Consider the following 26,997-nt stretch of genomic DNA (forward strand, 5'->3'; position numbering starts at 1 on the left):
TCTATGCTGTTTATCTTCCGAAATGAGAGGGGAGCGCTTCTTTATTTTAAATTAGCAGTATGTGGCAGGTCAACACTTAATGCCTCTGCAAATACCACTGTGCGCCAAGACATGTAATTGGTACTCCAAGGCTCCAGGACAATAAATATCTTTTGTGCCAGCTGCAGCTACGCTACCCTTCAGGATAATATTTCTCTGACACCAACCTTTTATAGGTGGCCATGATGCCTTTCCATCTCCTCAAGGACAACCCAGTAACTCTTTACAACTTGCTCAACGGAGGATCTAACTCAATTTAACCTAAGACAGTGAAATAAACTTGCAGAACTGTGTATCTGCCATTGCTCGTTTTCAGTCCAGCAGCACTACTGCGATTTGGTTCTTCTCTTCATACCCAGAGCCCATCCCTGTCGGGGATGGCAGGGCTGGCACTCAACAGCAGCGTTCCAGCACGCCAACTTCACTGGAGGACAGAAGTAAAATCAGAATTCTGGCCATTGACTTCAGAAAGCACTATTCAAATCCCTCTATGTTAAGCAAAACAGTTCTTGCATTACATTTAAAATAAATTGGTTTTCACTGAGAAATCCATACTGCATAATATGAGAGAGACATAGAGACGTTAAGAGTGTTCAGAAAAAAAGGCACGTCCCAACGGCGACAAACAGAATAATAGAATGGACACCATTAGAGCCCATCAAAGCAAATAACTTTCAGAGAAATTGTAAGAAAAATCATTTTACAAGCACTTCAATTACCTATCTAGCAAAACCTGAAATAGTTCCTTTCTATGCAAGGAACTTAAGGCACAGAAGACAAATGGAAACATAAAAATTGCAGTTAACTGTTTTGTCTCTGACAGAAAAGGAGGTGGAAAAAAAAACGTTACAACAATCAGATGTTTTTCCACAAACCAAAAATGCTTGCTTTCGCTCTCCGTAACCATGGTGTTAGGCAAGCTAGCTAAATTGATACCGCTTCTATCACGCATGACCAGTTCCACTGGTTAAACCAGGACTGAAATGACCACAGGAAAGCCGGGTATAACTCAACACAAGCTGTCGAGGAAGCCCTGGCCCAAGTTCAGCATCAGGCTGCAGCAGAGCAGCCGAGGCAGAAGGGACGCAGGAATCCATATACCCCGAAGTCCCGGGTACCCCCCTCTGTTGAAGCAGCAGCCAGGTTCGCAGAAGTCAAAATATTTGCAGTAGCAGACACCAAATACCCATTTTGCCAAGACACGTCAGCGAGTCACGTCCCCACACAGCGAGCTCACAGCGTAGCTGGACTTCAGACCTTAATAACAGCAAGTGCTGCTCTTTTTTTTTTTTTAAACACAAGTCTGATTTATTCCTCTATTAAAACTATCCCCTCGTAGCACCACTTCAAATGTATCTACCGTCAATAAGCCCACAAGAATGTCGCCAGGAAAGGGACCTTGCCTGAACAAAATTCAATTTTATAAATCAGAGGCAATATAAACATATAGCACAATGTGGCCGCATAGGTATATTTAAAGACATTTAAAGAGCTTAAGACATGCCTCCCTCCTCAAAGTTTCACATATGTATTTATAAAAACAGAAAACATTAATGAAACTTCCCTGATAAAGCTGTCATTTAAAACCTCCTTGCTATTTTCCTCCCTCAGCATTCCCCCTCAGGCGCTTAGGAAATGAAAATAAGTTCAATGGTACCTCCTACCCAAACCCAAGACTACGTCCTCTGCTTAAGCATCCAGCACGGAGAACGCTGTGCAGGAGCAATGGGGTGCCTCTCAAAACGGAGTGCAATGCCCACTCTTTGGTGGGATGGAGGACCCGGGAGAGCCAAGCACCAGCTCCAGCGATAAGCTCCCAGAGTGTGCCATGCATCTGGCAGCTCCACAGTGACGGGTACAACCTACCCAAAGAATTCACTTGTTCTTCCCCACTTAGCCCACCCTGACAGCATCCCAGTGACCCATCAGTGTGGTTATGGGCATGATATCAAGCAGTCTGAAATGCAACAGATCTATGCGGTTTCTGGAGGGAAGAAAACACCATGCTGGCGTAACTGAAACACATTTAAAGTTTACTGAGGTTCAGAGAGGCCATAAAGGCAATAAAGCCATTTTAGTGTCTCTCCAGTCTATTTACTATCTCCTACTCCAAGTGGATTTAGCCTGCTTTTTCCTCTATCAGAAAACCAGGTGTAAAGCCTGGAAAGCACTACTCAGCTCCTGTCCCCAAACACATCACTTGCTTCCTATGGTCTGCGCTTCAGAAATAAGTCCAGCAGCAGAGACTGGAGATGGCAACTAGATAGATCCACCACGGATCTGAACCACACACCTCCCCTTGAAGCAGGCTGCTCCCTCCCCGCTGGTATTTAAGGCCACAGAAGTTCCACGCACATGGGAGTTTGTGCCTTTAGCATGAAGAATGCCAAGCCCATGGTTGTCTTACTGGCATGAGCAGACGGGAAATAACTTGCTCACTACCCACAGCAGCAACGGTTCCTGAAATCTGCAGGATATCGCTCTCCCAGGGTGCCACTAATGGTGGCCTATCTTCCCTGGGCTTGTGCAGCACCCAGGGGAGACAGAGCCGGCCACCCTCCTGCTCACCTGTTGAAATATAAACAGATCTAATAGAATAGGATTAGATAATTAACGTTAATAACATTAAAGAACCAATATTGATGCCAATACCAATATAAAATATACAAGGATTATACTCAGCCAATTCTATCAGCAGGAAGCTGTGCACTCCTAGCAGGGGACAGCAAATGTAGGAAACTGTGAGTGCTGTGGCTTCAGGAGGAAGGGAAGGACTCAGGGCTCTGGTATCAGGGCAAGTTCTCAGGGTGGCAGCCATCAAAGAAGAGACAGAACTTTGCAGCAAACTTTCTAATTTATATTGAATATATTAATGGTATGAAATAATCCTGTTGGCCAGCCTGGGTAAAGTGCCCTTGTCTCGCTCCATCTCATCCCTGCACCTGACAAAGCTCAAAAACACTGAGACCTTGAAACCCACATACTATAGCTGGCTATAAAACAAATATTTTCACAAATTCAGACACTAGAGTCTTCTAAGAGTGCAGTCTTAGAAGAGAAATTAGTCCTGTGTGGTTCAAACCAGGGCAAGAGCACAGGCTGAGCGTGCCAGCCTGGCACACAGCAGGACGGCCGGGACCAGCGGTGTGTGCAGGGCTCACTGAGAAAGTTGGCGGGGGGGGGGGAGGCGGAGCAAGACAACCAATGAATCTCAGCACAGATGTGCTTTTCATCAAAGCCAGGTGGCAACTTACAGCATCGAGGAAGAGATCTAGGCAGATAATTCCAATAAAAACATAAGTTACTCCCTAAAGCAGTAAAGGAGGCCCCAGACATTTTTGTATCTCCTCCATTCAATATTGGCTTCTAGCACAATACATTTCAGCAGTCTTAGAGAGCTCTTGTATGATCTAAAAGAGACCTCTCAGCCTTCCAGAACTCCCTGTTTGCCCCCCAGGACCAGCCAGCACTTCACTGGAAGAAGGGATAAGATATGGGAGGAGGATGTTACTGCCAAAAGCTCGACTCCTGCACACAAGCACACAGCTCTCTTCCCCTTCGCTCAGTGCCACCTGGCCACGAAGACACCAGACTTCTTTTTGTGAAGGAAACTCCCCCCCAAACATAGAAGTCAGGTGTCTGTCATGCCTAGGATGGATATCTTCAGAAGAGGCCATTCTCAACCACCAACAATTTCCATTACTACTTACAACACTCCACTCCTCACCCCACCTTGTTTTCTAAACGTAACTGCTAAAAATGGAGCCATTTCCTAGCACACAGCAGCTGGAGTGCCCCGAGATGAGCATTAATTAATGAGAGAGTTCATGCCCCGAGAGAAACTCAAGTTTATCTGTACTGCAATTTTTCTAACATCACAAATTGGTTCTGTTTAAATATTGAAGTTCTTCCAGCATTTCACCGTATCAGTCAGCTTTGTCCTCCGGTCAGCTGTTTCATAGCGCTGCCAATCTCAACTTCATCTTCTTCACTGAGTAAATCCTAAAGGGAAGCTCAAAAAAGCACATGTAAAAAAGCAATAAATCAGGGGAGTGGGAGGGGATGTTCCTTATGACTTCTGTTGGTGTCCTGCTGCTGGGAAACACAGAAAACCAAGCAGCTGGTGCAACCACTAGAAGCCTCTTTTTGCTGGGTTCCACCTGACTCAAACCCTGTTTGATCAGAAACTGCCTGTCAGTATAGATGGAAACACCGTAGGCTTGGGGGTGATGAACAGGTCAGGTCCAACGGCACACTTCTGACCCAAAGTACATCACCAAGCTCTATGTTAATCAAATCTACGCTGCACCACTCTCACTCAGGAACCTAATCCCCAAATCCACACAACTCTTCCCAGTAACATCTCAACAACCCAGACACAAAAGGCCAAAGTGCTTCACTGGGGCTTCCCCACCCCCAAGGAAGGAAACCACACTGCAGCATCAAACACTCAACATTCAGTTGAAACAAACCTTTACAAATCAGGGAGAAGGTGCAGAATACTGCAAACTTGCCTCCAAGACGAGGGTGTGCAGGAAACACTATTTATAGTCGCGTCTTAAAATAACACGCCTTGATGGACTGCATGTAAATAAATACAAATGCCAAAACCATCCACGGTGGTGGCTGCCAGCTGCTCGGAGTGACTCAGGACACCCCAGGGGAGTGCCACCATCTCTATCTGCTTTAAAGCAAGAAGGGGTGTTTCCACACAGCAGTGATCTCACACACCATAACATCCCACACAACACTCACGACTGCGAGAGTAATCTCATCCCACCTCAGCACATGCCCAGTTCATCCGAGACAAGGCCATTTCTTCTTGCTACTCAACAACTGATCCAAGCTCGAAGTGGAAACACAGTGGGCTTAAAGTTCACTGAACTTTAAACAAGACTGACTTTTGATCTGGTTCAGATCAAGCTTTAGGTTAAAGCTACTCATTCAATTTCTTTAAACAAATCTGCCTACTTTTACTCCAGTACACTTTTAAGGGACAAATTTTTAAGTTTTTTATTAGGGAATGCCACTGTAGTCTCATGGGAGCTGATCCTAGGTGACTCTTCATCTCCACTTTCCTCCTCCTTCTTGCTGCAGGGATTCTTACCCAGTGGTGGACCTCACTCTCCTTTCCATGATGTCCCCCCCTCCAGCTCCTCCAGATGGGAGCTCAGCTGCTACCACACCATGCTTTAAGCTTGCACAGGCATCTGAAGGGACAGAGTCCTGGCCATCCTGGGGTCTCCTGACAGGAGCAATACAATTTCTTTCCCATCCTCAGGTCAGCATACCAGTAGCTCCAGAGGCAAAGCTGCCAGACAACCCCCAAGCCCTGGGTACACTGGTTGGAGCACCTCCTGTCATGTAGAAGGAGCCACAAAACTCCAATATCAAAGCCAAGAAAAATGACAGTGAAGCCTAGCAAAGCCCTCTCACGCTATTTTGGGATTATTAATTTCCATTTCAGTGGTATTTTGGTTTTGTTTTTTTATTTATTTTCAAGAATCAGTCCAATTCAGCTGAAGTTCTTTTGCTTCCACTGAAATATCTCTCTCCCTCTCCAAGATATAATACATACATACATGTATGTACTTAAATACATATTACCACCTATTTTTGAATTATTCAATAATGCATTCAGGATACAATAAGAAATTGATATTGCTGAAATAAAAGCTTTTTCATAAGCTGCCCAACACACATGTAGGTCAGAGTTTTACATCGTCAAGGGAAATTACTTGTACAAGTCATCTTATCTGAATTTTTACTCCTCCTTCTGAAGTTATTAAATATAGAAACCACGAGTTAAACGCATCAGTCTGATGAATATTTTCTGAAGTCTGTTAGGAACAATAATTTTCAGATTTTTTTCCCCAAAGTAGAGGGGCAAAAATTACAAGCCTGCCCCAGTTTTTAGGTTCCTCTCTTGTGTATAAAGCCTTATCTTTTCTGGATCTCCATAAGGCTTTATCTGTAGCCATCTCAAATAGGACGGAGCATCACCGCTTCAGAAATGAGCACACTTGCAGCTAACCTCCCGTGCCTTTTTCGGGAGGTCTTTACAAGTTGACCAAACATCAGTGCTCTCTCAGAGATCTCAGCAGATTATAGCCCAAAGAGGTGAAAAACCATGTGTAAGAGCAGGGAAGCCGAGCGGAAATTTCCCACGCGCCTGTTGAGAGGGGCCGGCTCCCCTGAACCCTTTGACTTTGCCAGGGCGACGCTGCTGCCAGGAGAGATGAAAGCACCGTGCTCTGCACAGCCTGATCAAAGACTCACATGGCAGTGCTGGTGTTTGCGCTCGGCAAAACCGTGCCTCTGACTGCAGCGGCACGTAAGAGAGCTATTTTTAAGAGACCAAGGATGCACAGCACAGTGCAGAGGGGGTGATGAGGGTTCGAGACGGATATACGTGCTACCAGCTGCCTTCCTACCGCGTCTGCATCTCCAGGACTCTCCTCTTCTTCTGGGAAATCCTTCCTAAGGCCCTTCGCACCCCATCCAGCATCAGCACTGCACGAGGGGATGCCCTAATTTCCATGGCCTTTCCCCTGCAGTGGCAGGCAGCCACCCTCCTGCCTTGGCGAGATCCATATACCCATCTCTAGCCCTCCTCTCACCCTCCACAAACCTTCTTTGTTGGAAGTTCTTTCCTTATCTGCATTTTTGGTCGGCTTTTCTCCCATCTCTCCTGGATCCCCTGCGTGCAGTATCTGTTCTGGGCTTGTGTCCCCTGCTCACCAAGATGTTTCAGAGCTGATGCACGAGTCTCACAGGATGCGCCAAGTGCAAAGCAACATCTGAGATGGGTGTCTTCTGCCATAGTGCAGCATGGACCTCATGCACGTAAGACAGCAGAAGCCTTGAATATGCAGAAGCAGGCTTACACCAGAGCAGCCACAGAGACACAAACACCAAAAGCCACCTCCTGATAGAGAAAGCTGCCCCAAACTGATAGCACTGGTGGGGCCATCTCTAAAGCATGTGCAAAACTGCAGCAAAAGCAAGCAGATGGGCTGGCACAGCACTTCAGCATCAAGTACACAAAATTAATTACTGTGTTAATCTTACACAATACGATTATGTATGCATCATCCTATTACCAATAAAGGGAACTGTATTTCAGTATGTGGTCCAAGCTTTTGCCGAGTGTGGTCCACAGGCCTGGACACTCACTTTGGAAAACCATTGCTAAACCTGGACACAACACACTGAAGTACATCCCTGTCCTTTTCTCCTCCACCTTCGACCACCCAGACCCAACACATCAACAGTTCCTCCTCTCCAATGGACAGGTTGTGCTCAGCCACAAGCCACTTTCCGGAGGAGCAGGGGTCAGAGGCTCCCACACAGCTGGATGGAGCACCGCGGGGTGAAGGGGGTGTGCGTGCCTATTTTGGGGTTTACTTCCCTATTTCAGATGTGCCCAAAGGAGGAAAACGTAAAGGCCCTTTTCCATTACAGACGTTAACATACTAAACAGTGTAACTGCTGACAAGTTGGGCAGGCTGAGAGATATAGATGTTACAGTGCAAATATATCACTTTGCTGGTTTTCAAATATTCAACTCCCCCAGCAGCCTTTGCATGCTACAAGGCAGGCCAAACCAGGCTGCCTAGTCTGAAACCATGTTTAGTGACAGGGAATTAGGTTCAGCTGTTTAACAGGAAGACTTCTGAGCGTTTCAAAAGAGGCTAAAGATTTCATCCTGGCACAAATAGAAGGTAACCCTTCAGTTCCATGTTACAAAAGCACATTAACAGAAACAATATCTCTGCACTAAAACTGAAATTGCGTTTGAGGGGTTGTCTTGGCCTTAGATTTCAGCTTTCCCAAAGACTGGCATCCAATCAAGGCCAAAATAATACTAATCAATCACTGCTGCTAATGTGTGCTTTGCAATATGCACGCAGAGCTGCCCCATGCTTCCATGCCTCCCGAGAGAGGATGACTCCCATGTCTACACAAGACCATGCTCATCTGAGGTCACACCCCAAGACAGGTCTTTGTCCAGCAAGCAGAGGATTTCCATAGAGGAACAAGGAAGAAAAACAAAACTCAAAAAATCCCTTGTAAAAGAAGTTTTACAGGGGTGGAGCTCCATGACTAAACTGCTTTTTTGTTTTTCTATTCTATATCCAAATCCCACCTAACCAGAAGTCAAGCTGTCTCCAGCTTGGTATCCTTCTTTCCCCATGGAAAGAGCAGCTGCCAAAGATGCCCAACGCAATGTGCCACACTCCTTTTCCACTCACCTACCTCCAGCAGTGCATTGCCACTCCTGCCAACGCTCCCCAGGCCCCATACTGCTCCGTCTTAACATCTGTGCAAATTTTGGCTGGCCTCTGCCCTCTTTGAGGATGGAATTGAAGCAGCCCCCAAGTAGGCAGGCTACTGGAGCTCCACCACCCCAGCCCAAGCGTTTCAGTTTGCAATGTTAAAAGGTAATACAACACTGGGAGGGAGAAGTGTTCCCTGGCCAGAAAGGAAGAAAGGGTGGTGCATTTTCCATATTAAAGATTCAGGTTTTAAGTGAAGGAGAGGAGATTAGCATGTTTCCAGCAGAGGAGGAAGTGGGGAGCAACACCTGGCACTCTTGATGCCAGCAAGTTGAGGATTTAAAGAAGCAGCTATACAATGAGGTCTTCCCAAACTTTCTTCACAGCTGAAAACAGGCATAAACCCAATACTTGTATTTGCAGTCACCTCTAAAAACCTCCCCTGCCAAGTTAGCCTTCCCATGCGCAAGAGAAAAGGGGGGTCCCAGCATCACCACCTTTCCCAGTCACTGCAATGGCTCAGGCTGCCCAAGAGTCTTGCTTTGCATGATCAAAACCTTACGGTGTACACTAATGGTATGCCAGAGGGTAGCAGCATTGATGCAATTATTGGACTAATCAGGCCCAAAGCTGAAGCACAGAGCTCTAGGAATATTCAATATGTGGTATGGATCTTTTGGACTAGCTTGTCATCCCAGAAGCCAGCTGTGGAAGGCCTGCAGCAGGACAATAAGGGGTAGGATGCCAGCAGGGAAGAGTGACAGAAAGGACAAGTAGTGGCACCAACAATGAAAGCACTTCAGGCATGTGCAGCAGAGGTCAGCTGTGAAAGCAGCCAGCTAATTACTCTGACCTAACACCACCAGCAATATCCCAGACAGCTTCTGGGGAAAACCCTAACTGAAATGAGCCCCAGCACACATCTTATATTAATTTTATGCAAGCCAGAATACTCACTGGATATTAATTGTATGCAAGTGAGAATAATCGCTGGATCTTAGACATGTATCTCTGGAGCATAATCAATACGTATCAACATCTACAAGGGCACCAACAAGAAGCAGAATAAATGATGTATTTTGCTCTACAAGAGAAATATAGGTTAGTTGCAAGGGGAATGGCAGAGAACCCTTCCCGTTTTCTTTACTGTCCTCCCAACTCCACATGCAACACAAGACAGCCCCAGGGCAAACAGCAGTGTGTCTGAATGTATGTGGCCTCGTCACGCCAACAGCAGCTGTGCTCTTGCTGCAGGCATGTGAAAGGGAAAAAAAGGGCCAGGGAAAAGAAGAGCAAGAGCCATAGTTACCACCTTCATCTCCAGGTTCCTTCACTGTCCACAGTGGTTTCTATCAAACCTTTCCAGGCAGAAGCAGCTTGCCAGGTAAGATCTGTAGGAGATTCCACCACAGGGAGCACATCCGTGCTCTGTGGCAGTTCTTCATGCTCCCATCTCCCTTTTAATTGAGTTCTCTAGCCTAGGAAAGAAATTAAAGGGAAGATGTTAGACAGCCACATCAGACTGATCAGAAACTACCCAACTGGGGACTACAACCACCAGCTGGGACCACACAGCAAGTCAGCCGTGACACAGAATCACCCAGAGCCTGCAGCTGCTGCTGCACCCACACCATGAGCAAGGGTGTCCTTCCTGGGTAAGACCAACAACTGAGCTGCCAACACCTTTAAACATAACTTGTGCTTGAGTAAAACAGCATAGAGAGCCTTATTTTGAAGGCAAAATCTGCTGGTGAAGACCTGCTGGTTGCAGAACTCCCCAGAGTCTAACACCAGGAGTCAGGGTCAGGGAGAGCTGGTAAATGCCAACATCAGGGCAGAAGAAGTCATCCTCAGCACTGGAGTTCTGGGTCCCTAAGGGGATCTCAGCAACGCAGACTGTATAAAGGAATGTGCAAAGCCCATCTTGCAGATCCCTGTCCCACTGAACCATTAATAGCAAAACCCACCACCTACACTGATGCAACGGAGCAGTGATGCACTGCACTTATCTGATAACCCTTGCTGGAAACACAAAAGAGCCTTTATAGAATTTATTTTTCTAACCTCTCCCCTACTTCTAAAAGAAGCTCAGTGTAACTGCAGCACGTGTCCTAAAATCCTCTTAAATAAGATATTAATCACAAGACTGTTCGGCAAGTGAGAGCACATGGTCCGCTCGAAAAATGCCACCTTCCATAATTATCCTGCCCTGGGCAAGTTTCCAGTGTATGTGCATGGCCCAGCATATGTTTCATCCCCAAGGCCAGCAGCTCAGCTTTCTGCTCTCAGCAGGGAACCCAAGGGCTCACAGGAGAGGTCCTAATATGCTGCTATCCCAAATTACTGCCAGCTTGAATCATCCAAGGACCCTAAACGCACTGCAGCAGGGCAGGGAAAGCAGCAGGGAAAAGCTAAGCTTCGGCTTTACAAAGTTTGTGTGATGAGGAAAGGGAGGAAGATATTAAAAAAAAAGAGAGATAAAAAGCAAGAAAGGAGGCAGATAGAAAAAAAGAAGAGGGGTGCTGCTGGGTGCAAAGAGACACTGGCATGCAAGGCCTTACCACAAGCGCTGAGGTCCCACCAGCGTCGGCTGGTGCAGGTTCTCGCCGGGTGAGAAATAATGAAACTAAACCGATGCTTGAGGGTTAGGTCAAAGGGGAAGAAAACAGAAAGAACTGGCTGCGAGAGCAAAAAATAACATTCTTCGCTTTCTCCTGGCCAGCAGCGTCACCTCAGCCTAACTGCACCTTCGAGAGCCTCCTCAGCCAGCAAGGGGTCAGCCATCACAGCGAGCCCCTCTCAGGCCGGGACATGTGGACCAGCAGACCACAGGACAGCTGTAAGGCAGCACAAGAAGGCTGGATGAGAAGTGACGAGCCTGAGCCCCAGCACATTTACACACCAGGCTAGGAAATCCCCAGCCCGTCAGCCGAGCAGAGCGGCAGGATCCCCTTGCTGCAGGCTGGGCTCACACCAGGCCCTGCGGCCTGCAGCGAGGCCACGCTTAAGTTAGAGAAATGATGCAAACAGGGGAGAAAAAGGGACGTAGAGGAGCACAGGTGGTCAAGCCCTGCACACCAGTTGTCCAGCCACGCAGCACTTAGAATCATAGAATTGCCTAGGTTGGAAGGGACCTTTAAGATCATCTAGTCCAACCATCAACCTAACCCTGATAAAAACCATCACTAAACCATGTCGCTAAGCACTATGTCAACCTGTCTTTTACATACCTCCAGGGATGGTGCCTCAACCACTTCCCTGGGCAGCCCATTCCAATGCTTAGTAACCCTTTCAGTGTAAACGTTTTTCCTAATATCCAATCTGAACCTCCCCTGGCACAACTTGAGGCCATTTCCTCTTGTCCTATCGCCTGTGACTTGGGAGAAGAGACCGACCCCCACCTCTCTACACCCTCCTTTCAGGGAGTTGTAGAGAGCGAGAAGGTCTCCCCTCAGCCTCCTTTTCTCCAGGCTGAACAACCCCAGTTCCCTCAGCCTCTCCTCATGCGACTTGTTCTCCAGACCCCTCACCAGCTTCCTTGCCCTTCTCTCAACCCACTCCAGCACCTCAATGTCTTTTTTTGTGGTAAGGGGCCCAAAACCGGACACAGCCCTTGAGGTGGGGTCTCACCAGTGCCAAGTACAGGGGGATGATCCCCTCTCGGGTCCTACTCACCACACTGTTCCTGATACAGGCCAGGATGCTGTTGGCCTTCTTGGCCACCTGGGCACACTGCTCGCAAACTTCTTCAGGGACATTACTTTTCAAAACATACGACAATCCATCCCCGGCTCCCCGCTCCCTGACAGAGTCTGCCTTCAAACATGACTGAAAGTGAACCCAGAGATGCCACCAGAGGCATGCAGCTTCTGCTGTGGCAGCGCTGGTGGCAGCCGCAGGGCTGGGTGAGGCACCAATGGCCCAGCCTGGGCCAAGGGAGCTGCTCAGCTTTCTGCCAGCTCCCTCTCTCTGACAGGGCACGATGCTCAGGAGCACTCACCAGCATCTCTGGGACGTAAGAGGATCGAGGGGATGTGTGCCTCTCAGCACAGCAAGGCTCGCTGCTCAGGAGCACCTCTGGCAGCCTGGCTTCTTCCCGATGTGCAGAGCCCCTGCTGGGAGCCACCAGCTGCAGGATGGGCAGCATCCCTCCACAGAGCTCAGATCCTCAGCGCTTGTCCTACAAGCCACGGTCATGAAAATGATCAGGCCTCCTTGCTTTCTGGTCGAGCCTGAGCTTGACAAATTCATCAACACAGCATTTCTACAGGGCAAGCATTTGCACCATCAGGAATACTAGCAGCGAGTTCCTGGAAGAGAAGATACCTTGCAAGATGCCAAGGTTAAGTAAGGACCTAAAATTACCCCCTCACGCACAACTATGTTGTAAAAATTATCATTGATTCTTCTTCCCTCCTCAGACAGAGGATCTATATGGAAAGGTACTGGAAGATGCTAAAGGTCTAGTACCAGCCCAGGTGAGTTTTTCCTGCCTGAAGGGAATTAATTAATAGCCTAGTAACATCCAGGCTCCAGTAATCACAGATAGTGGGACCAGGAAGCAAGAGGAGGCAGCAAGCCTCTGCCGTCATTTAGCGTAACTCCCGCAGGCAGCCGGCAGAGACTTACGGCTTATCTTCTTTCTACGGGTGAGAAATTATTTCTCCTTCCCACCTTACCCGGCTGCAGCATAAACAATTGCCTGACGGCTGCTTCAGCAGAGGAGAACATCCTGCTGTCTGTGTTCTTGTAAAAGAAATGGTATTTGTTTATTGCTTGATTGTTAATGCCGATTCATCCCAAAATTAGAAATCTTGCCACAACAACTCTTTTACAACATAATGATCAAAACCCTGCCTGTCAGGTTAATTATGGTTAAATAGAAAACCATTAAACCACTGCAGAGCAGCGCACCATCCTGGAGTGCCCCCAAGCTGAGCGGTGCAGCAGAGGCTCAGACCAGGGTGCCAGCACGGCCAGGAGGGCACCGATGCACGCTGCCACAGGGTGTCCTGCCGGGGAGCAGGGACACAAACGCTCGCCACCACTAGCAGAGACAGCTGCACCCACTGCTCATGTCAGTCATCTGAGGAGATGTGAGGAATGAAGGAGACTGGGTAGGAAAGGTCTACCTCTTGCAGGGAAGTGGGATGTGAAGCTCAGACAAGGGCTCAGCCAAGAACTGGAATGAGATGCTGAGGAGCTCCAGACCAGGACCGGTCAATGAAGACAACTATGGCAAGGACCTGGAGGTGGCCTGGGAACAAGCTGGAGAAGAGTCAACAGCTGGTGCAGTGACTGCCTCCTGGGCCACTGACAGAGCTCACAGTTCCCCAGGTCACCAGTGGGAGCCAGCCAACAAGTCCTCTCCACACAACCCACCAGTGAAGCACCTTATCCTCACCACCAATGGTCTGTAAAGAAGACTTTAGTTGCTACCATCTGCTGATCACTCAAGTAGCTGAAGTCTGTGTGGTGGACTGAGGAGCCCAGCCCCTGGCAGAACAGCCTTCTCCTCTCCCTTCACATCACAAAACACCAATAAAAAAGACATTTTAATCCTGCACCTCATTTTGTCACAGCATACTTCCTTCACGCAGCAGAAGCACTCTGAATGACAGCACTGAAGTCAGGTTCTGCCTTTTTTTTTCCAAGTTAAAAAAAAAGTGTCGTAAATAAGGCACAAAGTGCCATGAGACAGGCAAATCAAAGTTGCCAGAGAGAAGTGACTCCTGCCTTGCTTCTGTTAGAGCTGCTACGAAACCAAACATCTTAAAATAGACTTTTCACATCCTGTATTGCCAGACCCTTGCACAAGGTCAGACCCATGTCAAGCCTGCACACGGGCTGAGCTTTCAGCATCAGAATTGCATTTCATGGACGTCAGAAATTATCAAGAGGAGTGAAGTCCTGGAAAACTCCCAGAAGAGCACCCAACCTCGGCTGGGTACTCTGTGCATGCCTCAGGTCCCCATCTATACAGTGATGCTTTCCAACAAATGCATTGCGAACTGCAGATGCGCAGACATTTACAAGGAACACCACAGAGAAGCATACCGGAGAACTTGGATTTCTGTCTTTGGGACAGGGTTTAAGTGCACAACGAGTAAAGCACAGTCTCAAGCAGCAAAAAGAAAGAAATAAACAAGCCAAAACCAACCACAAATTGCATTCGTTATGCAAAATGAGCAAGGCAGCATCATGCTGAGAAGAAGCTGTGAAACCATGTGATCAGAAGCTGCAGCACACACGCAAGTCAAATTTGGGCTGTATAAGTAACTTAAACGCTATCCTGCTTTCTGCAAGCCTGGCTTTGTGACCCTTTCCTCCTGCTACTGAGGCCCAGATTAACAGCTTAACTACTCCACAAGGACACAATAATACTCGATAAACCTGCCTTTTCTACAATGCAAGCTGTTGTGTTTATATATAAATTTCTGGCATGGTTGATGCTACTAGAATGCACCTCTGCTACAAAATGGAACCTTCTTATAAATAAATCATAATAAAAAAAATAAAATGAAAGGCATAAACATAGACTGAACTACAGGAATTCCATGAGTTGCATTCATTTTGATGGGATGCAGTTTTGCTTGGTTTTGATGCCTTCAGCCTAACAAGCTATTGTAGACCCTCACTCAATTCAATTGCTTAGCAATACTGCAGGAGAAAGACTTTGGACACCAACCACTGCTGAAGCCAGAGAAGCAGAGTGCAGCAGTTTCCAGGGGAAATACAAACATCCCTCCACTTTCATTAACAACCCATTCCCCTTTATTTAAGCAAATTCTAGGAGAAGTCTAGTGTTACCGCTGACTACTGCAATTAATTCCAGGTACACACATAAGTTGGGTAGCTTGTGCTTAGGCAGAAGAACTTTCTTCACCTCAGAGCAACAGGCCTTTGCAAACACTGGACAAATTCAACTGCACTGCAGAAGACACAGAAACCAAAACGCCAGCCCTTCTGCAGAAGACGGGCTCGGCGGCCAAGAAAGCTGAGAGCAGTGAAGGTACTAAGGTGGTGCCTTTGGAAGGGATTTTGGGGATGATGCAATCACCACCTCATGCACTTCGTGAGACCTCAACATCTGCTACCCAGGAACAGGGTTACAGCCCTCAAGGGCAGGAATTGAAAATCCAGTTACCGATTGCTATCTTGGCCATATGCCTGGGGAAACGCACACCCAAGCTGTGACATTATCAGGATATGTTAGCGAAGAAATCCCCTGCTATTGCACCACCTTCCCATGAACCGAGCTAGAAACTTGTCATTGAAAGTCAAGTTCAAGCGAGACTTTCAGCTTCCCACACTTCACCAGCACAGGGTGCACCACAGCAGTAAGAGGAACACAGCCAACACACACAACAGCCATGGCTCAAGCAGCAGCTACATCATGGCCAGGAAGAAAGACCACCTGTGCAAATTATGACCAAGCCAATCCCTCCCACCCAGCAGCAGCGTCACCCAGCCAGTTCCCCAGCAGGATCCTTTTTCCACACCTACCAGCTTCGCAGAAGTTTCCCACCGCTTTCCCCAGACAAGGTACTGCAAGCACGAACAACATTTCCCTTTCAAACCCACCTTGTCTGAGATAAGCTCAACTTCCTTGATCCTCCTCCCCAAACCAGAGCTGAATAACTGCTCTTTTTCAGCAAGCAACACCAAAAGTAGCTTCTCCTCAGGCTTTTTTTAAGGGGGTAGTTTTGGCAGCTCATCTGCTCTGAGCCAGTCCACCTACTTTCTGACACAAACACACAGCTAATAGTCTCCTGGTAACTGGCTATAAAAACTTCATTAGAACTACTGATAATACCAACAGCTCAATTCAGTTTGGGGAAAAACAAGAGGTGTAACTACAGAGAAGACAGGCAGAATGGAGCTGGACCTTTGTAAGGTTTGGGATTTAGTTGTGGTTTGGTTTGTTTGTTTCAATTCCCAAGTTTGTTTTCAAGAACCCTAAAAGAAAGCAAGCAAAGGATGGGATGCTGGCAAGGAGGGGCTCAAAGACGCCTAAGGACCAGCGAGACCCAAAGCTCTCTAGGAGACGGCTGCTTAGGAACAAGCCCTGTGATTATCTGGCAGGAGCTGAGAGGGGCTAGAAGAAGCAATACTGGCAAGGGGAGAAGGTTTCTTGGGGCGTATGGTTAGCCAGGCATTTGGCCAAGGGAAAGGGTGTGCAGTTTGGGTATTCTGGGCATGCCTGCAAGGTGCTCTTTGGGCTGCTGATCTAAGAAACACTTTAAAATAATTGCAGGTTTGTGACACACAGCATTAAAACATGCAATAGCCTGTGGGGCAACCTCAGATGGGGAGAAGCAGGGCTAGATTACCTACTTGCCCAGTCTGAATGTTTTCACTTTAGGAAACCAGCCAGCGATGGAAAAAGCTAGCCACGAAAACCCCACCACCAGCACAGCCTGCGGTCACCGAAATCCTGGCAGGAGAGCTTTGGGCAGAAATGGTGGCCAGGATCTTCCACTGTCACTGTCCCACAGCCCCCGGGCACCAGCCGGCTGAGAACAGCACGTGTTGGGGCTGCACGCTCAGGGGACACAGGGGGCCAGCAACATGCTGGCAGTGGCTCCCTCCGCTTACTGGGAGTCCAGCGCGGTGTTTAATGACACCCCAGGTTTGTTTTCTTCCAGATGAGGGAGTTCGAGCAGCAAAGGAAGATCCACATGGGTGGATCTGCCAAGATTTGACCTGCTGTCCTCGCCCAGCACAAAAATCTCAGCTCAGAGGTTGCAAAGGAATAGTGGGGGGAGAAAAGGCATTTCTGCAATACCTCAAAAAAAAGTCAGTCTTCCAGAGTGTTGTCTGCAGGGAGACAGATGGCAAAAATCAAGCCAAGTTAAAGGCAGCCATGAATTTTAAAAGTATGAGTTAATATGCATTAATGACCTCGGTACACCCTCACATCTGTAGCTACGGTAAGCTTAAATTTCCTTCATTTCCATTCACTTCCAGCATGAACTAAACTAAATCTAATTAAAGAGTGTCCATGCTGAAACTTAACACTATTTCTGACATTCTGACAAATTTTACAACTAATCCTTAATTAACCCTTCTGAATTTTTCTCATTAGATTGCAAGTACATTATCATCTCTCCATCTAATTACACAATCCATGAGTATCTAATGAAATATTTATCCAATTGCACTCCCATAATAACTAGAAAAACTTTCAACCTTAGAACATGTAGTTCATTGAAATGCATTGGTGTTGTCCATCTGAAGAAGATGGGTGTTTTGCAGAAGTGATTTACAAAGTGATAAGAAGTTTCCAAAATTGAGAGAGGAAAGGCAGAAGGCAGCTACGCCACACTTGAAAACTAACTTGATTTTTGCCCCAGGTGCAGACTTGAAGGAGTTCCCCTCAATCTTTAAAAACACACTTCTAACCACGTTTGAAATTGCTGAGCCGCATCCATAGGACCTAAATTATTCCCAGTCCACACCCACGCTCTGTTATGAAAGAATAAAATAGAAGACAGCAAGTAGTGACTGCTCTGAAAACCAGCAGATAAATCTAAATAAATTAAATCTAAATAAATTCCTTCCCTGCAGCTCTCCCATCTCTCTGTGCTTTCCAGATCCCCAATAGAAAGCGTTCAGCCTTGCTGCCGGCTTGGCACAGCCAGCACAGCAGTGGTCCATGCACACAACACAGAGGGCCACTGCTCAAGGCCAAGTCTCCATCACCTTTTCAGATTCCTCGATCCATAGGTGATCTACTCATTTTTCCAGATTCAAGACAACTGTTCTTTAAACATATTCTAAATTAAATTTGAAGAGCCTGAAACAGGCAATGATCTCTCAGTTCCCGCTTTGTATCATGAGCAGAAAGCCTGACTAACCCATCATGCAAGTCATTCTTCAGTTGAAGTGTCCTTCCAGCATTGCTCTTCCTTCTTCTCCAGCTGGGCACTCTCACATCTCTCAAAATACCCTTTCATGTGACAGGCACAAGCAATATTTATTTCTACCGCTCCCATTTCTGTCTTCAGGATTTCCCCTGCCTCCGACACTAAATCACATCCTTGGGACTATTTCCTTCAGCTCGGTTCTTGATTCCTTCAACCTCTGTTCCCCTAAAACCTGCCCCTGCAGCATTTGTTGAAGGTAACTCATAGCATGTCACTCACTGGAAAGGAGGTTCCCAGCCCAGAGAGGCAAAAAACAGCTTCCTAAGCAGAGTTACAGACTCCATAAAACATACACCATCAAGCTCTGGAAAGAATTTGTTAAGGCATAACTGGTCGCTCTTTTATGATCTTCCCAGGAACACTCCACTCTGACATAAGCATTTGTAAAAAGTGAATTTCAAGATCACAAGGACAGCTGTTAATAGGAAATGAACTTCAAATTCACAGACACAATTACCTGGATGAGAGCAAAATCCATCCAGCACCTCCCAGACTCTCATAAAACAGACAGAGTACCTCAACCAGGCTTGCCTGTGAAAAATCAGCACAGAGAAGCCAGAACACAACTTTTCCATCTCTGCCCTGTTTCTGGACCTCGCTTACAAAGTGCCCAACTCCCTGGCAACTCTTCACACTGAATCTCTGCTGGGGAAATAAGAGCTGGGGCGGGGTATTAATATAAATTTATATAAAAATGTAAACAAAACAAAAAAATATATAGTCTGATCCCAATGATCATAATCTTGTACATCCAAATCTCTAATTTCCTTAAGACCACTTGCAAGCACAAAGGATGGCAGGACTACAGCCGGGTCACAGGGACAATCAAGAAACAACACGGTGATTATCCATCCCCCGGCCACAGTAAAGTCTTTACATTACACAGAACTACACCTTGGGGGAAGGAGAATAACAACAAAACCCAACCAAATAATGAAACACAACATCCCAACTTTGCTAACAAAGGACCATGCTCAAATTTTCAGTCTTGCTAGGCAATGCAATGCACAGCATGAAGCTATCTTCTCCGGGCGATCAGGGGAGATTTTTTTAATTATTATTTATTTATTTAAAATACAAACTAATTGCCTTCAAGATGCTCCATGCCTGAGCCGCTCTGCTCAAGAGACACAGGGAGCTCTACACTACCCCTCTGCCAGCAGCGTTTCTTCGGATTCTGTCTTACAAATTTAGAAAAAATAAAAACCAAAACCAACTCATTGTTCTGATAATGAAAGTTAAACGTTATTTCAAGATAAAAAGCGGCTCCTTGAGATTAGTCATCTGCAGGGGGAAACCACGACCGTGGATCTCTCTTAGTCCCCAGGAGATCAATTTTAGAAAGCAGCTCTCGCTGCTGCAAGATTGCCGTGACAATTTCTATTGTCATTCCATCCCATTGGGTGTCAACACCCTCTCTCCACAGACTTGGGGCTCTGCCGGCACATGCAGGGTGTTTGCGGAAAATCCAGTGAACCCAGTCAGGCTGATCTGAACCCCTTTGATTTTCTGATTGGCAAATGCTGCATCACAAAGATACAAAAGGCAAGCTGTAACGCATATTAAAAAAATATTAATCACTGCTGTCAACAACTCCTATTTTTCTGCAAAATTTTACAGTTGAAAATGCAAACTGCTTCATCCATCACAAGCGGGAAGGGATGCAATATTTATGAGGGGAGCGTTAGCTTGCTCCCTGCTCCTTTCACCCCCAGGAATCCCAGGCACGAGGCCGGGCTCCACGACAAAGGCTCCTGCCAGCGCTGTGGGAGCTGCTGAACCAAGATCAGTATGCGACGGACGGACGGACAGACAGATTGGCATTCTGTGCTGGATGCATTTAGGTTCTCTTGCCTCCTCCAGCAGCACAGAGGTAGGTACCAGCAGGCAGCTCTGCTCAGTTAATTTTCAGTAGCTGCCGGAGGAAACACGCACCAGGAGCACAAAGAAATGTTAGCAGAGACCGGCAAAGAGCTCTCTTCTGCCTGTACAGATGAACCCTTCCCAGGAAAAGGCATCTGGGGCACAGGAGTACATGTGAAAAAGCAGAGGCCTCCCTGCCCTTCAGCATCCTGTTGGCAAAGTGGGGATATTATGTCCAATGTTCCAATTTTAAATAAAGATCTCACAAGCAGACCTTTTTTGGAGCTATTAGAAGAAGAAAAAGCACAATGTTGCAGCTTTCTGTGCAACCTTTGTCTGAGAACAGAGGTTGCCACAGGTGGTGAGCAACAGATCATGAGCAAATATTTAAGATCATCTGACGACTTGCTGGCAGAGCTGTAAGTTCAGAGACACCCCAAGCCAAGCACCAGTCTGCTGGTACACATCGGGAAGCACATACACACTCGTACGTGCACTTCTCGTTGCTTCCCAGGGTCCATCAGACTAAGGATCTATCTTGCAGAGCTGAAATCATAACAAGAGGTAGGAATGGGCTTAAGTCCTGCATTAAAACAGCCAAGTGACTGCTTCACAGACCCAGTTCCGGACCCTCCTTTTTATCATCGTTCACCTCGGTTACTCCAGGAACGAGAAGGGAAACCCACCTGCGAGTGGAACAAGCAGACATGCATTTGCATCCATGTCATCAGTGAACCTCCAGGAGGGATTTTATGGAGGAAGCTTTGGGTTCACGTCTCACTAAAGGCTGAACTGCAGTGTGTATTTCAGAGAGGCAACAAACCTTGATTTTCACCTGTAAGCAAGTGGCTCAAATATAGAAGTTTTTCCAGAGTTTTTAATCACACGAGTGATTAGAGCATCTGATTCAATGATTCCTGCTGGCTAGACATCTAAGAGCACTCTATACTGAAAGCACCTCATTTCATCTTGTAGTGTTTTGTTTTTTTTTTAATCAGCACAATTATAATTAAAAGAACGTTCAAAGGAACCACTTATATTTCACCCTTCATAGAGAAGTCACCAGTCAAGCAGCATAGACTTCAAGCACATCTGAAGTCACCAGGAATTTCGGAAAATCTCTACGTAAGCTTAATGAAAACGTTCTCCAAACACAAAGATCTCCAGTAGCTGGGCCACCTTACACTCAGAAACAAAGCCTGTCCCCAGCGAAGCAGCTATAGCGAAAGCTGGAATATGTAGGTCAGCAAGCTAAGAAGGGCTATGGTTAAGACAAAGTATCAGATTGATTCATAATGCTCTTTGATTGCTAATCCTGTGCAGAATTGTGATTTACATCACGCTAACAAAATCCAAGGGCTACGGAAAAGGTCCGTGAATTTCGTAAAAGACCATCAAAACGATTCTGTCAGATCTTTTATGGTGATCTTCGTGAACGTAAAGCTGAGAGCAGGAAAGTGGCATTTTCACTGAGGACTGTGCACGCTGCTGAGCTCTCCTGTGGAAAGGGAAGAGGACAATGACTCTGCCGCATCATTTCTGCCCTTTCAAAAGCTACCGATGCAACAGACCAAGCAGGTCTGGAAAGCACAGGAGGTGGAAGAACTCGAGTTCAAACATCTCCTCCACACCCGCCAGCCCGAGAGGAAAGGGCAGGACAACCTGACATGGATTTCGGCCAGCACCCATTATCATCCTATGCTTCCTCCAGCCTGGAGCAACGCAGAAGCGGGGAGAGACGTGTGCTTCCCTGGTGTCGGTGGTGAAGATGCCCGCGTGGGCAGAATCATGCACACACTACCTTCGGCAAAGGGCTGGCCCTTCAGCGGGCCACCTAACCTCTGGCAGGGGCAGGCAGGGAAATAAGCCTCTGAATATACAATAATCTGCTTCTGCAGCCCAGCTCCTCCTGCACCACGGCCTCAAGGACAGAGGTGAAGATAAGAAACATTACTGGCTGCGTCTGCTTTGCCATTCATTAGATCACCCCTGGCCATGTCATACTGGCACCTCCTATTCCTCCCGTGCGTTTCCAGCTCCTGCAAGAGAGGACGTTGCTAGCAATCGCTTCAAATCAAGATTTAAGTACTTGCCTACTTTGTCCCTAGAAAAAACAGGTCTCAGTGAACACACCTCTGCAAATGCAAACCCATGCAGATGCAACGCACCAATGCAAACCCACCCGCAGTTTGGTTTTAACCAAGCTACAGAGCATTTGCAAACAGCGGCCACCAGAGCAAGCACAGCCTGCTTATCAAAGCCCCATCAACAAATATTTGTTTGTGCAGGGATCGGATAGAGAAGATCAGGTCTCCCTCCTGTTTTCTGAAATTTAACCTCATATTTGCTGTCGGCAAGAGATGCATAGGCACCCAGCGGAGCACTGCAGCCCCGCTGATAAGGTCCAGCTCCGCTTTCAGCCCAGCCGCCGCTTCTGCCAGAGGCACGCGTTTAGGCAGAGGACCCCACAATATATCCGCAAAGCCTACACTAAGTCACCGCTGCTGCGTATGCACGCGGCTCAAACCAGAGCTCCTTCCACGGTATTTTCCCTACCTAAGGGAAGCAACCATAAAACAAAGGGAAGAAAGCCAGATTTATCCAGAGCCAAGCTGCAGTCCTGCACGGACAGCTGGCCTGTCCCCAGCACCCACGGTGGCTGCGCCACAGCTCCCCGGACATGCAGACCTCTGCACCGCCAAGCTGCTCGGCTCTGCAGCACCATCACCTCCAGCAGCAGCACACCCGTTTATTAGCTAAACCAGAAGAAAACAGGTGATTTGTCACGACTCAGCACCTGCATCACCTCCAAAGCAGTGGCTTATGCCAAGGCAAGAAGATGGGCTGCCCGGAGCAGAAGAGACTTGGAGGTCCCCATGCCAGCTTCTCTCCAGCCCCCCAAGCCCTCACCCTCCAACCGCAAAAGCTGCAGCTAATAGGAGAAGTTTGCCTCATTAGACGCTCTTGGCCTCTGTCCCAGGGGCCTTCTGGGGAACGTTTTTCCTGGGAATATTCTTCCTCCTGGGGAACATACAGCATCACTCACATCTGTACGAACACCCCAGTCACTCAAAGCTTCGCTTAAACCTTCCCTGACACAGTGACCCAGGCAAAAGGGCACAGTTATAAAGTGCGAGGGATATGTGCTTGTTACCTTATGTTGTCCTGGACCCCAGCAGATGAGGACAGCTCTCCAAGACGCACAACCAAGGCAAATAACCAGGTTTTACAGCGAAGGCTGAGGACAGAAAGCTGCCCCTTTCCACCTCGGTAACACACTTCAGGTAAACCTGCCTCACATTGCTGGGGTCTCCTTCCCCTGACTCCCCTCCGAGAGCAGGACGGTGCAGGCGTGCATCACAGCACTCCCATATATATATATATATATATATATAAGGTTATCCCAGCTCAGGAAAAATTATTCCACAATCCTTCGCATAAGGAGAGTTAACAAATCCCATTAGGTTAGAGCTGCCAAGCTTTTAGGCAAGTGCAGCCCGGTGAGCGTGCCACACTTAAGGACGGAGTTGCACATCGCAAGTTATATTCGTGCCTCGCACATCTATGGGCAGCTCTGGTTTCTCACTCCCTCATAGCCAAGCAAATCTCCTGCTACATCCAGCTGCCCCAGCGATGGCACCTTTTCCCTCTCAGATATTTTTGTTTTGACACTGCCAGTGATTAGATCCAGTTGCAGCAAGCAGCTCTGGAAACAGCATGGAGCGGCAGCCGCTTCCATTCCTTTGCCCCCCCCCGGGTCCCTTTCCACCGCTCGGATTTGGAGGGGGCTCCTAAATACAGCAATCGAGATTTGCCCCGAAAGGGAACCCCAGCGCACGGCAACACAGAAAAACACCTTAAACGTTATTTTTCCTCTCTGCAGCCTGCCCTGCCGTGAGCTATTAAAAACGAACTCTAAAATTCCTTACAGCATATGTCCCCCGCTACAACTCGCGGGTCCGTGGGGACCGGCCCACGGCAGCACGGATCAGCGAAATTCGGGTGAGGAACGAGCAGGGTCCGGAGGAGAGGAAGGGGTCGGGGGCAGAGGGTACCTTCTCCCTTGGCGCTATCTGCCTCACCCCCCCGCCCGGCTCGGGCTGCCGGCACCGGCCGGGCTCCGCCGCCAGCACCGACCGGGGTCTCTGCTGGCCCGGCCCCACCGGGAGCCGGGCCGGGGCCCCGCCGCCGCCCTACCCGCCCGCCGCACCTGCGGCCCCGCAGCCCCCCTCGGTCGGTCACTCACCGCCGCCCGCTCGGTGGGTCGGTCCCCGCCGCCGCCCGCCTTTGTTGCCGCCGCTCCCCCGCCCGGCGCGGCGCTGAGGCGGCGGGGCGGGGGCAGGGGCCGGGGCCGCCGCGCTGGGGGAGGCGCCAGCCCGGCCGCCTCCGGCGGGGACGGGGCAAGCCGACCCCCGCCGCCCTCCCCCCCACCCCCCCGCGGCGGGTGAGGGGCGAGCTGAGGGGCGTTCGGCGGTGAGAGGTGCCGTGGGGGCTGGCACCGGTCAAAAACCCCGGGCGGCTGCTCTCCTGGAAAGGACCGGTCCGTTCAGAGCATCCTCATCCTCCTCCTCCCGCCGCGGAAACCCCGGGCGGCTGCTCTCCTGGAAAGGACCGGTCCGTTCAGAGCATCCTCATCCTCCTCCTCCCGCCGCGGCAGAGCTGGGGAGGAGGGGAGCGGCTGCCCAGGAGCAGCAGACCCCGAGCCTTCCCCCAGCGCCGCCCGGGGTGCCTCCTCACCCGCACCCCACCCTAACGGAGGTGTCCTCAGCCCGGGAAGCCACCAGAGGCTGAAGCCTGACGGGTGACATTGTTCTGCTGGGGGAGCGCGGCCAGGGAGAGAGTCTTTCCTGAGAGAAAGTTTCCCCGTCTCCCTGCGGAAACCCTTGGGTGGGAGCACACAACACCCTTCCCTGCCCGCCTGCCCCCGGGAAGCCGTCGCACCCCTATTATGAACACAGAGACGAGCTCCAGCAAAGCTGCCACCTATCACTCTATTACTACAGGCTTATTTTCAATATACAAAGCAGATACAGCAATACTTCATTAGCAAGATGCAGGCAGCTTCCCCCGGGACCTTATGGAGAGCCCTCTGGCCCATGGGGCCAGCCCCAGCACCCGTGTGTGCCGTGCCAGTGGTGCGGGACACGTGCCCAACAGAAAGTGGGGCTCACGGCTACTTTCTGGCTTAAATGAGGTTCAGGCTTATAACCACTTCCAGCCTCTTCTATTTCTCTGTCAAACGTACAAGCACGAGCAGGGATCACTGTGTGCAAATACGTTTTGCCAAGTTACGTACTAATCAGGCTCCAGGCAAGCTAACATGATTATTGTTATCATAAAAGCTCAAACACTGGAATGGGAGAGAACCTGGCCACGCAAGCCAAAATGAGGGTCCTGCTTAAATCAGCACCGTTCTCTACTGGGGGGCAATAGGGGCTGCAGGACATGGTACACTGTACCTGGCTGCTGCCCTTCCTCTGCTCGACTGCAAAGAGCAAGCAAACTGTTTCTGGGGTGTACCCATGTTTTTCCACCTTGAAAGGACTCAGCTTCTGGTCTGTGGTCATATTCTACAAGTTTGTGTCCAAACCCAGCATCTCACTGTCATTACTTCCACCTCAGCAGCAGGGTGATGTTCCCCGGCACGTGGACCTCTTCACTCCCACCAGAGTAAGGTTTTCCCAAGGTCCCTCCGACATCAGAGGAGATGAGATGTCTGCAAGGACACAGAAAGTATTTTGAAATAAACCCCCAGAAAAGAAATAACCGGCGGCACCGTTGCAGAATGCAGGTTCTCATTGCGACACCATGCTCCCCCCGGGGGCTCCCGTGGTACCAGCCTGAGCCAGGCGCGGGGGGGGAGAGCCAAGTGGGGAGCCGCAGCTCTCCTGTGCGATGCAGCCGGCTGCTGGTGCCTCTCCCCGGCTGGCGGGGGGGCTGGGTAGAGTGCTCCCCGCAAGCAGTTTGCCACCCTGCCCGGGAGAACGAGGGAGGCCGAGCCTGCTTGCCTGGGCAAGGCTGGGGCACGGGGCTGAGGTCCTGGCTGGGTTTCCGTATGGCACCTCGTGTCCTTTGGGACTTTTGGCTGAGAGCACCAGCACCGGGGCTGGGGTTTCACAGCAGGCAGACACTTTCCTGCATAGGCAAAATGGTTCAGGGCACTTCCCAGCGTTTAAAATGTGGCTATACCTTACGTATACGCTGAGCCTGAAGGCAGGTGAATTCCCGCAGCTCTTTTGAGTAGGGACGTAAGTGAGAAGGGCAGTTGGCCAGCCCGCATTTACCACTAATTGTGGTATGTTTATGTGGATGTTTGCTCAGAAAGGTCTTAGCCTGGGCTGAGATCCTTCACGGAGCATCTTCCGAGTCCTTTTGCACTTAGATTGCGTGGAGGTAGGTACCTGCTGTCAGTGCAAAGGCCTCCTGCCCTCCCCCTGGTGGGGCGCAGGTCAGTCACACATGGGCTCACTTTCCGCTTCTGCTTCTACCCACTCGCCCCTCTCAGAAGTACCCTTCTTGCTGGTCCTCAGCTCCATCTCAGATTCCCCTTGTGCTGCACTGCTTACAGGAAGGAGCATAATTAACAAGTTCACCTGCCTGGATGGTACAGAAATCCCCAAACCACTGTAAGCATCCTCCCATCCTCGCCTCCTGACACTGTTCATCCCTCCACTCTTGTTGCACCGAGGTTTCAGACCCCGATGGTGCCTGAAGAAGGACCACCCATGGTGGAGGGAAACCTTCCCCTACCTTTGTAAACTCTTACAAAACCTGCCGATAACCGAGAGCAATCTTTGCTGGAGCCCAGGAGCCTCTGTGGAGTGAACCTCACCCACTTGCCTTGCCATGCCCCTTGGCAAGCGGCAGAGGAGACCACAGGGGGAGCG

At 49.0% G+C, this 26,997-nt stretch overlaps 1 protein-coding gene across 4 annotated transcripts in view; it reads right to left on the reverse strand.

The window, feature by feature from the left end:
• The window catches only part of ST6GAL1 (ST6 beta-galactoside alpha-2,6-sialyltransferase 1), a 49,432-nt gene extending 25,007 nt beyond the window's left edge, over positions 1-24,425 (reverse strand). For 2 of the 4 annotated variants that reach the window (XM_074153348.1, XM_074153346.1), the window contains exons 1-3: positions 24,357-24,425; positions 9,631-9,796; positions 9,276-9,357 (exon numbers count right to left, since the gene is read on the reverse strand). The gene's annotated coding sequence lies outside the window, so the exon portion shown is untranslated. Of the gene's footprint in view, positions 1-9,275; positions 9,358-9,630; positions 9,797-24,356 lie in introns of those variants that run through there. The other 2 variants (XM_074153347.1, XM_074153349.1) reach the window with 2 other exon arrangements.
• Between the last annotated feature and the right edge of the window lie 2,572 nt (positions 24,426-26,997).

The sequence above is a fragment of the Numenius arquata genome, chromosome 9 (genome assembly GCF_964106895.1).
Source record: "Numenius arquata chromosome 9, bNumArq3.hap1.1, whole genome shotgun sequence".
Classification (NCBI taxonomy): domain Eukaryota; kingdom Metazoa; phylum Chordata; class Aves; order Charadriiformes; family Scolopacidae; genus Numenius; species Numenius arquata.